The sequence below is a fragment of the Amblyomma americanum genome, chromosome 11 (genome assembly GCF_052857255.1).
Source record: "Amblyomma americanum isolate KBUSLIRL-KWMA chromosome 11, ASM5285725v1, whole genome shotgun sequence".
NCBI classification, from domain to species: Eukaryota; Metazoa; Arthropoda; class Arachnida; order Ixodida; family Ixodidae; genus Amblyomma; species Amblyomma americanum.
In genome coordinates, this window is record NC_135507.1 from 5,019,847 (window position 1) to 5,032,496 (window position 12,650).

The 12,650-nt window shown below is 46.8% G+C and overlaps 1 pseudogene across 1 annotated transcript; it reads right to left on the reverse strand.

The window, feature by feature from the left end:
* Window positions 1–5,963: 5,963 nt before the first annotated feature.
* On the reverse strand, window positions 5,964–7,389 carry LOC144111249 (iripin-2 pseudogene; annotated as a pseudogene). The gene has a single exon (XR_013310011.1). The product of XR_013310011.1 is annotated as an iripin-2 pseudogene (transcript).
* Window positions 7,390–12,650: the final 5,261 nt, after the last annotated feature.

Sequence of the window (12,650 nt, forward strand, 5' to 3'; positions counted from 1 at the left end):
TCTGTATAATGTTGGGTGAATGTGTTGTGGGTGGTAAAGATTAGGAGAAGCGAGTGTTTGGATTCGTCTTAGGTTGTAGTAGTCCGCAGGGGAAAGTTACTTAGGTGACGGGGGCTATAGGCGCCGATTTAGGCGGAGGTTGTCTAGGCGGGTGGGGAAATGGGCTCAGAGGGGTAGAGTCAGTGTAGCCTTTTCAGAAGGTACATTCTCGAGATAGGTTGTCGGCTCTAATATTGCCATCGAGAATGTCCTGGGACTCATGTTATGACGTGATCATGTTGGGGATGGCTGCCCTGAACGCGGAGAGCCGTGCGCGGTTAGACCACCCATGTAGGCTCTGCAAGCTGCTTGGGAGTTTTTAAAAATATAGGAGACGTGGTGTTGGGTGCCCCTCATTTTGATGGTAATGGCTAATGAGCGGGTTGGAGAACGTCGGTGCGAAAACAGTTTGTGAGCGTCAAATCCAGTGGACGCTATGAGCTCAATTTCGCAGACAGTAAGGGGCTCCAAATTCTGTTGTTCTATTAAGAGTGTTACTGTGGTTTTTTAAGCTGTACATCTGCAAGGCTGTCAGAATTACAATTGCGGCATTAGACGTAAGCAATGCACTTTAGAAACAAATCGCTTCTGAACAGAGTTGGGAAGTCAGAAACCCATTTGTCCCAGTTATATTTCGGACAAACTGTGGCCTTTCGAAAGCTACCTTTGGTTTTAGAAAAAAAAGGGACTGATTGTGTAAAGCCGTCAGAAAGAGGAATGGTTTTTATGATCGTCGCACACAGCAGCGTGCACAGATTCATAGTTTTAGCCATTGCCTGCTCAGGTTCAGAAGTTATATTCTAAACCTCCCCGCCATGTCTTAAAGAAATTCAGTGTTCACATTTAGCCTAATGCTCACAACTTGTTTGTGAGATGCGTTAAGTCTCCCTTTGCTCGACTTTCTAGATGGTGGTTGCATGCAGTAGTAGTAGTAGTAAAACATCTTTATTAAAAGAGTAAGTACTCATTGTCATCCACCCAAGCGCAGCCATACGGCTGCGGAGGAAAGCTATGCAGCTTTCTCTCATCTTACGGAAAATGTATGATGTGAATGGGCGATTATGACTGTAGGGTTGTTTTACTGATTCAGGTAACTTTGGGTCTAAAGGGTGAAAGGGCACATTTGTAGAAACCGAAAAGACGTCGGCGGTTCTTCTCCTTCTTTTTTTTACAGCGAGCCTGAGAATAGAACTAAGATGCGGCTTACCAATCCGCTCTGCTTCTTCGTTCAGGTTACGGCATGGGCTCACTTCAGCGCCGTATCGCTATTTTCATCTGCCAGCGCCGCAAGCAAGTTGCCGTATCATTCCGACAAGGCCAGAGGATCCGCTTGGCCGTCCAACAGACGCATTTGCACGGCTATCCCTCCGCCGTACGAAGGATCCGGATCGACGCCAACACCATCTTCTGCTCCCTACGATGCAACTTAGTAATCTGCTCTGATTCTTCGTTCAGGTTAGTCCTGTTACCTCTATGTACTACAAGAAATCAAATCAGGTTTGTCTATTCCTGTTCCACGTCCGGGAGTTTAGATTTCCGTGTTTTATGGGTGCATTGAAGTTAAATCCAACTGCTTATGTCGTGGGGAGCTCAAACCCGGGCCGAACGCGAGAACCCAGGCGCAGCGCCCGTTCTGTTTTCGAGTCCCGGCAATTTGACGATATGTTTGCCATGTTACAAACTGTAAACACTCGAACTGAAAAAATAGAAAAAGACCAGATGGATTTAATTCAATCCGTTGGTGAGCTTGAAAGAACTCAGGAGGAATTACAGAAAAATCTAAGCGAGATATACAATGAAGTAACGGAGGGTGAGCACGAATATGTAGTCCTTGACACAGTCGTGAAGGAGGTGCAGCGTCTTCGCCTGTCTACTGACCAGCTTACAGGTGAAGACGATCAACTGCGCTGTGAGCAGGCTGATCTTGAAGACAGGCAACCGCGAGACGACCTTCGTTTTACGGCTTATCCGAGACTCAGAGTCCTGGGCCAGTCAGAAGAAAAAGTGGTCAGTGTGTGTGCTTTCATCTTGCTAGAAAATTCCACTCTCCGAAATTTTGATCGAGCGAGCCCGCAGGCTCGGCGGGTATATATCGAATAAGTGCAGGCCAATTACTGCCAAATTCTCATCTTCAAAGGTCAAACAGCAAGTGCTCCTCACCCGTCGCGGTGGCTCAGTTGTTAGGGCGCTCGGCTACTGAGCCGGATTACCCGGGGTCGAACCCGACCGCGGTGGCCGCGTTTCGATGGAGGCGAAACGCAAATGTGTCCATGTGCTGTGAGATGTCAGTTCATGTTAAAGATCCCCAGGTGGTCAAAATTGTTCCGGAGCCCTCCACTACGGCACCTCTTTCTTTTTTTTCTCTCTCAGACCCTCCTTTATCTCTTCCCTTACGGCACGGTTCAATTGTCCGCCGACATGTGAGACAGATACTGCGCCATTTCTTTTCCCCAAAAACCAATTTTCAAGTGATGACTATTCTGGTACCCGTCGGACAGAATTTGGCGAAACCCAACCCTTAACATTTAAGCTTCGCTTCAAAAAATTATAAGTAATCAATAAAGGCCGCGTTTGGGCGAGTTGGTTTTCCATGCTGAACGTAAAAGCGCACGAAACGAGGACGTAGAATACGACAGACAACACGAGCGCTAGTTTTGTCTGTCTTATTCTACGCCCTTGTTTCTTGCGCTTTTACGTTCAGCATTGTAAGTACTATCGGCGTCAAATGAAATGCGAACAGCGGAGCGCGTGGCCAAAGATTCATTTTACTCCATGTGCCTATCGGAATAAGAGAAACGCGCTGTTCCAGTTCACGATTGTTTTTTGCCCCTGTTTTCTTCGACAGTCGTTTTCACGCCTTGCCACTGAAGCACCACATTTTTGGTGGCGATACGGCGATAAGTTCTGCTCACTGCCAGAAACAAGTGATTCAGCGATGTCCATGTTGTACACCGACCGCAACCCGATCGGCATTTTTCGATGTTCGTGTCGCAAGCAGACGCTGATAACAAGGCAATGATGTAAACAAAATCGAAGCGCTGCAGGCCAGGGAGATAAGAGCGCTCGCTTCATACACGTGGCCTAGAGCCGCTGGCGCCAGCGAAGCCGCGCTGAGCATGTTGCGATCGCTGGAAAGCATACATGTGGCGCTGCAGTGGCAAAGCGAGAAAACGAAACAGACGTGAAACTGCCGCAGACCGGATGAGCGCGCCTATCTCTGATGGTGACAGGCAGACTGGGTAACTGGACATTTGCCAACGCATTCCGCTTTTTGCATTTCATTTGACACTCCGCTGATGATGGTGTCGAATTTTCTAACGCCTTTACGCCACCTGTCGAATGCTCCGATTCCGTCCACAGACAGTCTGATGCTTCCGCGCCACCCGCCGAATTCCTTACTGAATAGCACTGCGCGAGGGGCAGTTGATTAAAGTTAACGGTGACTAGCTCACTTTTGTGTTTATTCACAATTATTCGAATCATAATTCCAAAACGTGACTATCTTGGATCTGTTATCGATGCTTGTGACGCCGACATATGTTTCACTTTAGCCAGACAGGCTGTCCGCGAAAATTGATAGCAGTGAATAATTCGACAGTAAAAGACCGAACATTTATTGGTACGACAGGGGTGCTCGGTGCGGCGAAGGCGCTCTTAAAGCCGTCTTGGATGTTTTTTGTCCTTTCCGATTCATTTCACAAACGCTTTAGAACTTGTGTTAGTTGAAATTCACACCTGCTCCTGGAAATTGATAGTGGGAGTTTGCTGTCGGCCTCCGTCCTGTTGATTAACTTTAACCGACTGCCTTCAAGGCGTAATCCATATAATAAGAGGATTCTAGCGCCGAGATGTACCGCACACAAGAAAGAAGACAGATGACTTATTTCTTGTGTGTTGTAGGTCTCGGCGCTAGAGTCCTTTTATTATGGCTGACAACCAACTATCCCAGCAGCCAACTGTTGCACGTAACCCATATGATTAGCCCGGTACCCAAATAATCCCTTAATTTTACTAAATGACTAATTTCCCTAGTGGTGTGTGGTCTAATGTTCATTCCTATTGTAATTCTTTTTGCAGTGAAGGAGACAGGTTTTTGAGTTTGTGCAGTGATTTCAACATGTTCCAGCTTGCAATGCATGTAACTTGAAGTACGTCTACTACTTCTAATGTTTTAGATTTAGTACTCACTACTTCATCTAACCTCTTCGAGCCCATGTCGTACCTAAAAAGGTTAGGTGATCACTTGCTGCTTCATTTCTCTTTGACGTGCGCCGTGCCTCACCAGAGCAGCCAGAATAAATATATCCGCGACAAAAAAAAAATGCTGATTTTGATGCTGTTTACCGTGAGCTGTCTACTTTTTTAGACAATTGCTTTCTAAGCTTTCATGACCGCTCCGTGAACACCGACTGGAATTTATTCGAAGAAAAAGTTTCATCGCTCACCGATAAATACGTTCCGGCCATCCCGTCTAACCGACAGTCGCCATGACTTACTCAAGTGTTAAAAAGGCTCGGTAACGAGGAAAAACTCATTTTTGCCAGGCAAAACTAACCGGTTCTCCAGAACGTTGGACCGCTTTTCAGACGTCTCTACTATGAAAACAAGCTTATCGGTTACCTTAAAAAGGAACCGCGCAAACGCAGGACGAAGACAGGAACGTACAACGCAGGCGCTTACTTCAGCGCCTGTGCAGTACGTTCCTCTTTCCGTCCTGTGTTCCCTTTTAAGCAATGTTAAACCAACTAGCCCGCAACAACATCCTCGTTATCGCTACCCCTGCTGTCGCAACAAAGAAAAATATTACGTCTTTGCCTATAACATATGATTTATCATGACAATCCGATTCTAAAGAATAAAATAACACCGCCTTCTTACGTTTCACGTCGCATCGTCGTCGTCATGAGTTTGGTATTTCTTCCCGGGATGTATCGTCGAAATTTCTGATAATTTTGTTATCAAGTATGCACTGACTAACCTGTTGGTGTCATAAACCCAATAAACTGCAGCCTTGTCATTTTTATTTTTTCTAGTTATTTTTCTTATCGAGCCAATTTTTTTAGAACACTTGTTTTCCTTGTGTCGTATGCGCGTATGTTAATGATTTTTGAGCGTGATATCTCTTGACTTTTCCATTTCGTAATGTTGGCCAAAGTTGTCGTTATGTCCTGTATGCTTTTCTGGTTTTTTGTACTGTGTCCTATTTGCTGTTAATTCTTTTATTGCGTTGATGTCAGCATTCTTTTTTTCTGTGAGCCTCATTTATATTTAGATTTATATGTACATATACTGCAGTAGTTTTGTGTTTCACTTTGTTATGTAGCCCACTCCCCTCTGTAATTCCCTCTGGCCCTGTGGCTAAATAAATAAATAAATAAATAAATAAATAAATAAATAAATAAATAAATAAATAAATAAATAAATAAATAAATAAATAAATAAATAAATAAATAAATAAATAAATAAATAAATCTGTATTCAAAGAACTTTTAGCGTCGAGAGCAAGCCTGAAAAGCCCGGTATACAACGTGCATTTTGCTTTTAAAAATGTAGCTTAGTAGAGAGTTGCGTTCGCGAATTATTAAACCCTCATCGACGGTGCTATGAAAACACCTACTTGAGCTTGCTTCAGTCCTGTCATTTCTTCGCGCTTAAAAATGAAATCAAACACCAGGTTTCTTTCTCCGTGCAGGAATTTCTCAACACAATGGGCAGTCACTGTTCTCCCACGTGAAAATGCACAGAATAAGTAAAACGTATTCGTCAAACAACCCAGAAATAGCAAGGACTGAAAAAAAATATCATGCAGAAGAATTTGCTTGTTACAGGTCTACATGCTTGACATGTGACGTAAAATCAGGCAAGCGCCAAACCAGAACCAATATGAATGATGTAATTTTTGCGGATGTCATTCAGCTAAGTACTAATGGGTGCAGCATCCGGAAATGCATTGCAAATACTATTTATTTCAGAAGTAAGGTTCACACATCGTCGCCATTTAAAGCATATGCGTGCTTCTGCTAGAAAAGTGCAGGCAGGTGCGTCTGACAACTCCACAGCATGCTCGAAACAATGTCAGAGCTATTATTACTCCTGTGTTGAGAGGTGGGTCATTAGAGCTTTGTGATGGCACCCATGAACAAAGCACGTTTGTGTTCACTGTCCCAAATGAAGAACAAGAAAGGATGGTCAACATGAAAGGTCGTGGGTGGTCGGGGTAACGATCGTGCAAAACTTTTCGGCTTCACGCGAACTGAGGTGACACCGGCCGCCACGGTTCCTTCTTCGTTTACTTCTATCATGGCCTTGTGCTTGACATCGGACACCATCAGGTCATTCGCAAGGCTGATCCCCGATAAGTCTGCAGTGCTGTCAAACGCGCTTTCAAGGCCAAGCTTGCGTAGTGAGCTCACCAGATCGTAGTCAGTCTCAAGATTAAACTTTGGGAGCAGCACAATTACGTCCTGTCCCACAAGGTCGTTGGCCAGCTTTTCCAAGACCTCAACTGTGAGGAGATGCTCGACATTCGAAAGTCCTGTCCTGCTGCTGGGAAGCACAATGATCATGCTGAACCTGTCTCCTGCATAAGGAATTGCCAAAGCGCTAGCCCCTATTGCCTCAAGATAAGCGTAGGAGAACGTTCGGCGAACTGACATGGTCGGAACTTTGACCTCGTCTCTGCCGTGGTTGTAAAAGGGCATCGGCTTCGTTTCGCTGGCTCGGAACATGGTGAGCCAAGTCCCATTGAAGTAGACAGCGTTGATGAGGTAAGCCACGGTGTTACCCGGCAGTGCGCCTCCCAGCAGCCTGGGAATCTTTCCCTTCGTCTTGCCGCTCACCCACTCGTTGATCTCGGCTGCTACCTTGGAACCTTCCCGCAAAAAGTCTACCGAGTGTACCTGCGCGTGGAAGTACCATGCCGCGTCACACTTGTATTGATCCAGTATTTTGGCGCTCTGCTTAATAAGAACAGTGCTGGCTATATCCAAGGTGGCGTTCGGAGACTCGACGTCGACGAGCGACTTGTAGGCAGACAAGACAGCGTTCCTGTCGACCAGTCTGGCATCAGCGAGTCCAAGAACAGAGGCGAGCTCCGAAAGAGTCTTGTCCCGGGCGCCGGTATACAGGAGTCCCAGGGCGATGCTCACGCTCGCCGGGGAAAAGAAGACGTTTTGATCTTGCCTCGTCAAACGGAGTTCGCTGAACAAGGAAAGCCCGAAAGCGTTGTTGGCCCTCGAGTGCCGCAGGGTCGCATCTTGCGCACGGGTGGACATCACGGCTGCGGTGAAGAGCACAATGAACACTGTCGCTCGGCGAGGGACATTTCGAAACGAGTCCTGATGGTGGAGGTCCTCGCCGGTAAACATATCGCAATCCGACCTACGTAGTCCTCTTATCGTTGCACCCGATAGCCGTCACTTGAAAGGCACGCTACAGAAAAAAAATGAAAGCAGCACTTATCACCCTGATCTATGACGGATGGAATGTTTTATTTCGCCAATTTTATTGCTATCTGTCAAAGTTCTATGCCTTCCATTGTCTGGTTCTGGTGATATCGAGTAGGGTGCTTTCCGAGCCTGTGCTTCGAAGAAATGATGAACTCGGCATCCGGTTTTGCGGTCCAGTGCACTTGCAATGCAGATGTGTCATCGGCGGGACAGTGTGAATGTTGTCGACAGGAGGTTTTAATGGAAACCACCCTCGTCATGTATCCCAGCTGGCGTATGTGCGCTCGTATGTGTCTTCCTGTTTCTGTTCCTTGTTTTATGCCTTGCACTGTATACTCTGCATCACCCTAAGTACGCGTTTATTGCGTGTTTTGCTGATTTATGACGAAATTAACCTTAGTGGCTTTACAATGAGTGCGAAGTTTATTTTAACCTGTGGCAGCCGTTTATGGGGAACTGAGGTTAGCGCAAAAAATTTAATCCTTGTCGTATCAGGCCTGCACCGGCACGTGCACGAATACGGTTGACGAGCCGGCGTGCTTCTGTAACAAAGAAATAGCAGCAAAAGTGCACAATTAAATGAAATTAAATTAAACTAATTGTTTTTGTCGAGGGAAAGGGGTACAAAGGATTACTTCAGCGAAACGTGTCCACTCACCGGAGTAGGCACTTGTATTCAAGCGCGAAAGTGTCGAGACACAGAGACAGCGCCAAGAGAAATAGGCACATGGACAACAGGCATCTGTTATTCGAAACCTTCCTTCCTGTGGTCAGCCGTGGCTTTAATATAGGTGTACTTCGTTACACGTAGCTCATCGAGTATGCCACCTTGCTGAATGAGCCGAGTAATGAAAATCTAGTGTTGCGTAGACATAAGCCCCGGGAGGTGTACGTGATGACGCCAGCGATGCTGATTTCCCATAGCATTTCACAGACCAGCAGGGATTGCTGTGCGCCGTTGAGGGAGTAGACCAAATGGCACACACATTCGACAAGGACATAAAATGGACACATTAGGCGCGAAATGACTTCTCACTCAGTGATATATCCGACACATACACATACGGTAACCATAGTGTGATAAACACAGTATGTAAACACGTTAGCATGTTAGTAAATTCGCTTACAATTAGGGCTAGTTTTAATTTCTTCTTATTTTTATGAAAAACACGCCCAAACGGACGATGCAAAACGTAAACTTTAGCTCAGAAGATAGCAGTCGCAGTGGAACTGACGACTTCTGGCGATGAGCAGCGAAAAGAGCCTGCAATCAAGTACATGTATGTACGCCTATTGCCGCCGCGGTCGCTGAGTGGTTATGGCGCTCGGCTGCCGGCCCGAAAGACGCGGGATCGATCCCGGCCGCGGCGGTCGAATTTCGATGGAGGCGAAATTCCAGAGGCCCGTGTAGTGTGCGATGTCAGTGCACGGTAAAGAACCCCAGGGGGTCGAAATTTCCGGAGTCCTTCACTACGGCGTCTCTCATAGCCTGAGTTGCTTTGGGACGTTAAACCCCCATAAACCAGCCATGTACGCCTATTGGGATATGACTGTGTTTTTTGATCTTAAGATATTTCATTCCTAAAAGTGAACAATACCAGCGACCTTTAGAATACATTGCCAGCAAGCGCTTAAGAGTTCAGCTTATGTTAAGGACCACGTAGCGAGCCATGGAAAGAAAAATGATAGGTGTAACGTTAAGAGATCGGAAGCGGGCAGAGTGGGTGAGGGAACAAACACGGGTTAATGACATCCTAGTCGAAATCAAGAGAAAGAAATGGGCTTGGGCAGGGAATGTAATGCGAAGGCAAGATAACCGCTGGTCCTTAAGGGTAACGGAGTGGATTCCAAGAGAAAGTAAGCGTAGCAGGGGGCGGCAGAAGGTGAGGTGAGCGGATGAGATTAAGAAGTTTGCAGGCAAAGGGTGGATGCAGCTGGCAAAGGACAGGTTTAATTGGAGAGACATGGGAGAGGCCTTTGCCCTGCAGTGGGTGTAGTAAGGCTGATGATGATGATGATGATGATGATGATGATGATGATGATGATGATGATTCATATCCAGAATATTATCATAGCCTGAGTGGCTTTGGGACGTTGAACTCCCATAAACCGTCAAATCTAGAATATAATAAGACACTAGGTTTCGAAAGACCTGCAAGCTGGAAGATGTACACAGTCGTTATGCTGAAAAGTGTGAATTGACACGAACGGCACCAAATGTCGAACACTCGTGGACGTGATTGATCGTGAACTGTTTATTCTACGTCTTATCATTCCTGTTTTTGGCTGCACCCTTTACCAGTTTGTGAGTTACTAAAAAAAAGAGTTCACAATCCAGTGGGCAGGATCCGATGAAGGTCAAGTGACATGGATTGCGTCTCCAGGGGTTTTTCGCTCACGACGACGAAAAGACGCCGGACTTTCTGCAGAACAGAAGCCAATGTCTATTTTAATTGCGTCAATGTGTCACTACGGTTTGAACATGCAAGACACCGCGCCAGGCCAATCCTCCACTGAGGGTGGGTGCCACTCAACAGCAGCCTTAACGCTGTCGCGTTAAAGCACATCATTTCGTATGTGTTCTCTGGCCTGCAGCGTACAGCTAGCGTGATTCATGTTCGAGGACAAAGCGCGTACAGAGGCACATAATTATAAACCGGCCGTAAAGAAATTCCACTGCAAAGTGCCGCATATGTAAGCGTTTCATTCTGACCTGACTGCACGCGCATTGTCAAAAACACAGCCCACAGGATTTTCTCCTGGGTCCCTTAGAGAACCTCGTGCTGCGAGGAGAAATTGCTATCGCCTCCGAGAGATTTGGGGCATTGGCGTCGCAAACGAAGCCACTAAAACCTTCATAATGCTGTACATACTGATGCTAACGCGGTAGCACAAATTTTGATGCCCCACAGAAATTACCGTGAAATACTCACGCATATTGCTCGCAGCTCCGCCGACAGGTAACTGAAAACAGGTTGCCAATCTTCTACGATGCATAGGAAAGCATTGAACTGCAGCTATATTAATGGCGAAATATGTCATTTGATGAAGGTATCTAAGTAATGCTCGCAAAAGGTAATCACAACCATCTTTGTGCAGAAGTGTCGCACGCCGCCGGCTTCATGGCATGCGATTTGGCACGGAGTGAAGGACAGACCATTATCTGATTACGCGGTGACTACAAAACAGGTTTAGTATATTACGATCAATGACAGCAAATTTTCACTAATTATTTACATTAACAAACACAAAACAACGCTGTCGACATTTGCTGGACAGTTCCGTCATCGATAGCCTTCATGTCGTTGTCATGAACTAGAACCTTGAACTTCTCCCAGAAGCAAGGCCACCTGCTCTCAGTTTCTTCCCGGTTGTGACCGTCGGGATTGTAGGCAGTCCGGGAGGAACCGGATGCGGTTGTGCTCCTGCTTCTGTCGCTAAGAACGACGCGGCTGTTTGTGGGCCGATTTCGTCGCCGGTAGGCTCCGTTGTGTTGCCGTGCACCGGTATCCATAAGTTGGCCCGTGCAGAAGGCATTCCCCTGGAAGTATGTAGCTGAAGTAGAGCCAGCTTAAGAGGAATACGCTGACGTAGTATTCCTCCATCAGTAGCCGGAAATGCAGGGGTCCCCTGGGAAGCTACTTCGTCGCAGGTAGATTCGATGGCGTTTTTCATCAATTTTTTGAGCTGCTCCCAGAAGCTTGTCAATGTGCAGAGCTCGTACATGGAGCCGCGTAGCAGGAGTGCAGGCAGCCTGGCCCTGAAGGACTGCGGTGTTATTCTTCGGTGAGGACCGCCGCTCTTGGGTACCACAGGCATTGCTGCCGGTGAACGCTGAGCGCTAGACACTTTCGTATTCAGCGCTTTTAACGGACCCTGCACACCTTCCGCTGTGTCCGCATACCGCCTGGTGTCTCCAGACTCAGCAGCGAAGCCCTCGCCAGTGATTTTCTTGTACGCCCGCTTTTGTTGAAATCAACCAGATTAGATTAGAACCACTCAGTACGGTCTACATATTTCGGTCTTGAGAACGGCATTTCATCCCGTTATGGTGTTAATGCTTCGCTGTGCTATTTTCCTAAGGGTGGTTCACTGTGGCCCCTCTTCGCCGGCGTAGTCCGCGCTCACCTCGTGATGCGAACGGGCCCGCAGTTTCAGCTGTGGTCACTCAAAGGGCGTCCACGATGTCGATGTCCCGCTGGCACCTTTGGTTGCAGGTCTCGGCACAAAGTACAACGGAGTTAGGTCGGCAAAAGCGAGAAACAGACTCGGTAGCCAGAGCTCACGATGCGTTCGAGTGCTTCGCTTTGCTGCACGCGCAGAGAGACCAGCTTCATCCACGTCGAAATGTTACCATTTTGAAAACGTGGAAGTGTATCGGAGATATTTATTGCGCTTTTATTCAGCTTTCCTTTGCTGACCCTCAAAAACTTCGCGTATCTGCTTGCAGCGCAGCGAATGACCGGCTTTGTCCACGCGAAATTCTACTTGCGTCTAAATATGCTTCTTCTAGAAGCAGCAGAGCTTAAACTTTAAACTTAAGTCTTTAATTTTTCCATCCACTTTGACGCGAAAAAAATCTCCTCGGGTATATGTATATGAAGCAGGTGAAATAAAAACATAGAGACGTTTAGGAAATTTTCATCTTCACACTGAGCATATCTCAGAAGTAAAGGACGAGAGAAGAAATCACACCGGGGGGCAGCATTTCTTACACGTTTTCTGGTTTTGTTTATTTTGCCCCACTTTTATCATCGGCGCCTGATGGCCCTGATTTCGACGCTGATTGCGGCAAGCAGTGCCGCTCGCGGAAGATTACGTTCTCTCAACGGTACAGTCCCATAGATGATGATGATGTATGGTTCTTTCTACATCGGGTAGACATGCACTAGCTCTCTCAGCGTAACGAATGATGATGATAGACAGGCCCATACCGATTGAAACTGGTCGGCGCTATGAAGGGCGCATTGAATTGAATTGGCTGTTGGGGAAAGGAAATGGCGCAGTATATGTCTCACATACCAGCGGACACCTGAACTGCGCCGTAAGGGAAGAGATAAAGGAGGGAGTGAAAGAAGAAAGGAAGGAAGAATGGGCGCATGGGCCAGATCTGTCCTCTCCTCAACCCTTTTTCCTATTTTTTTTTCACATCTGGGCGCATGA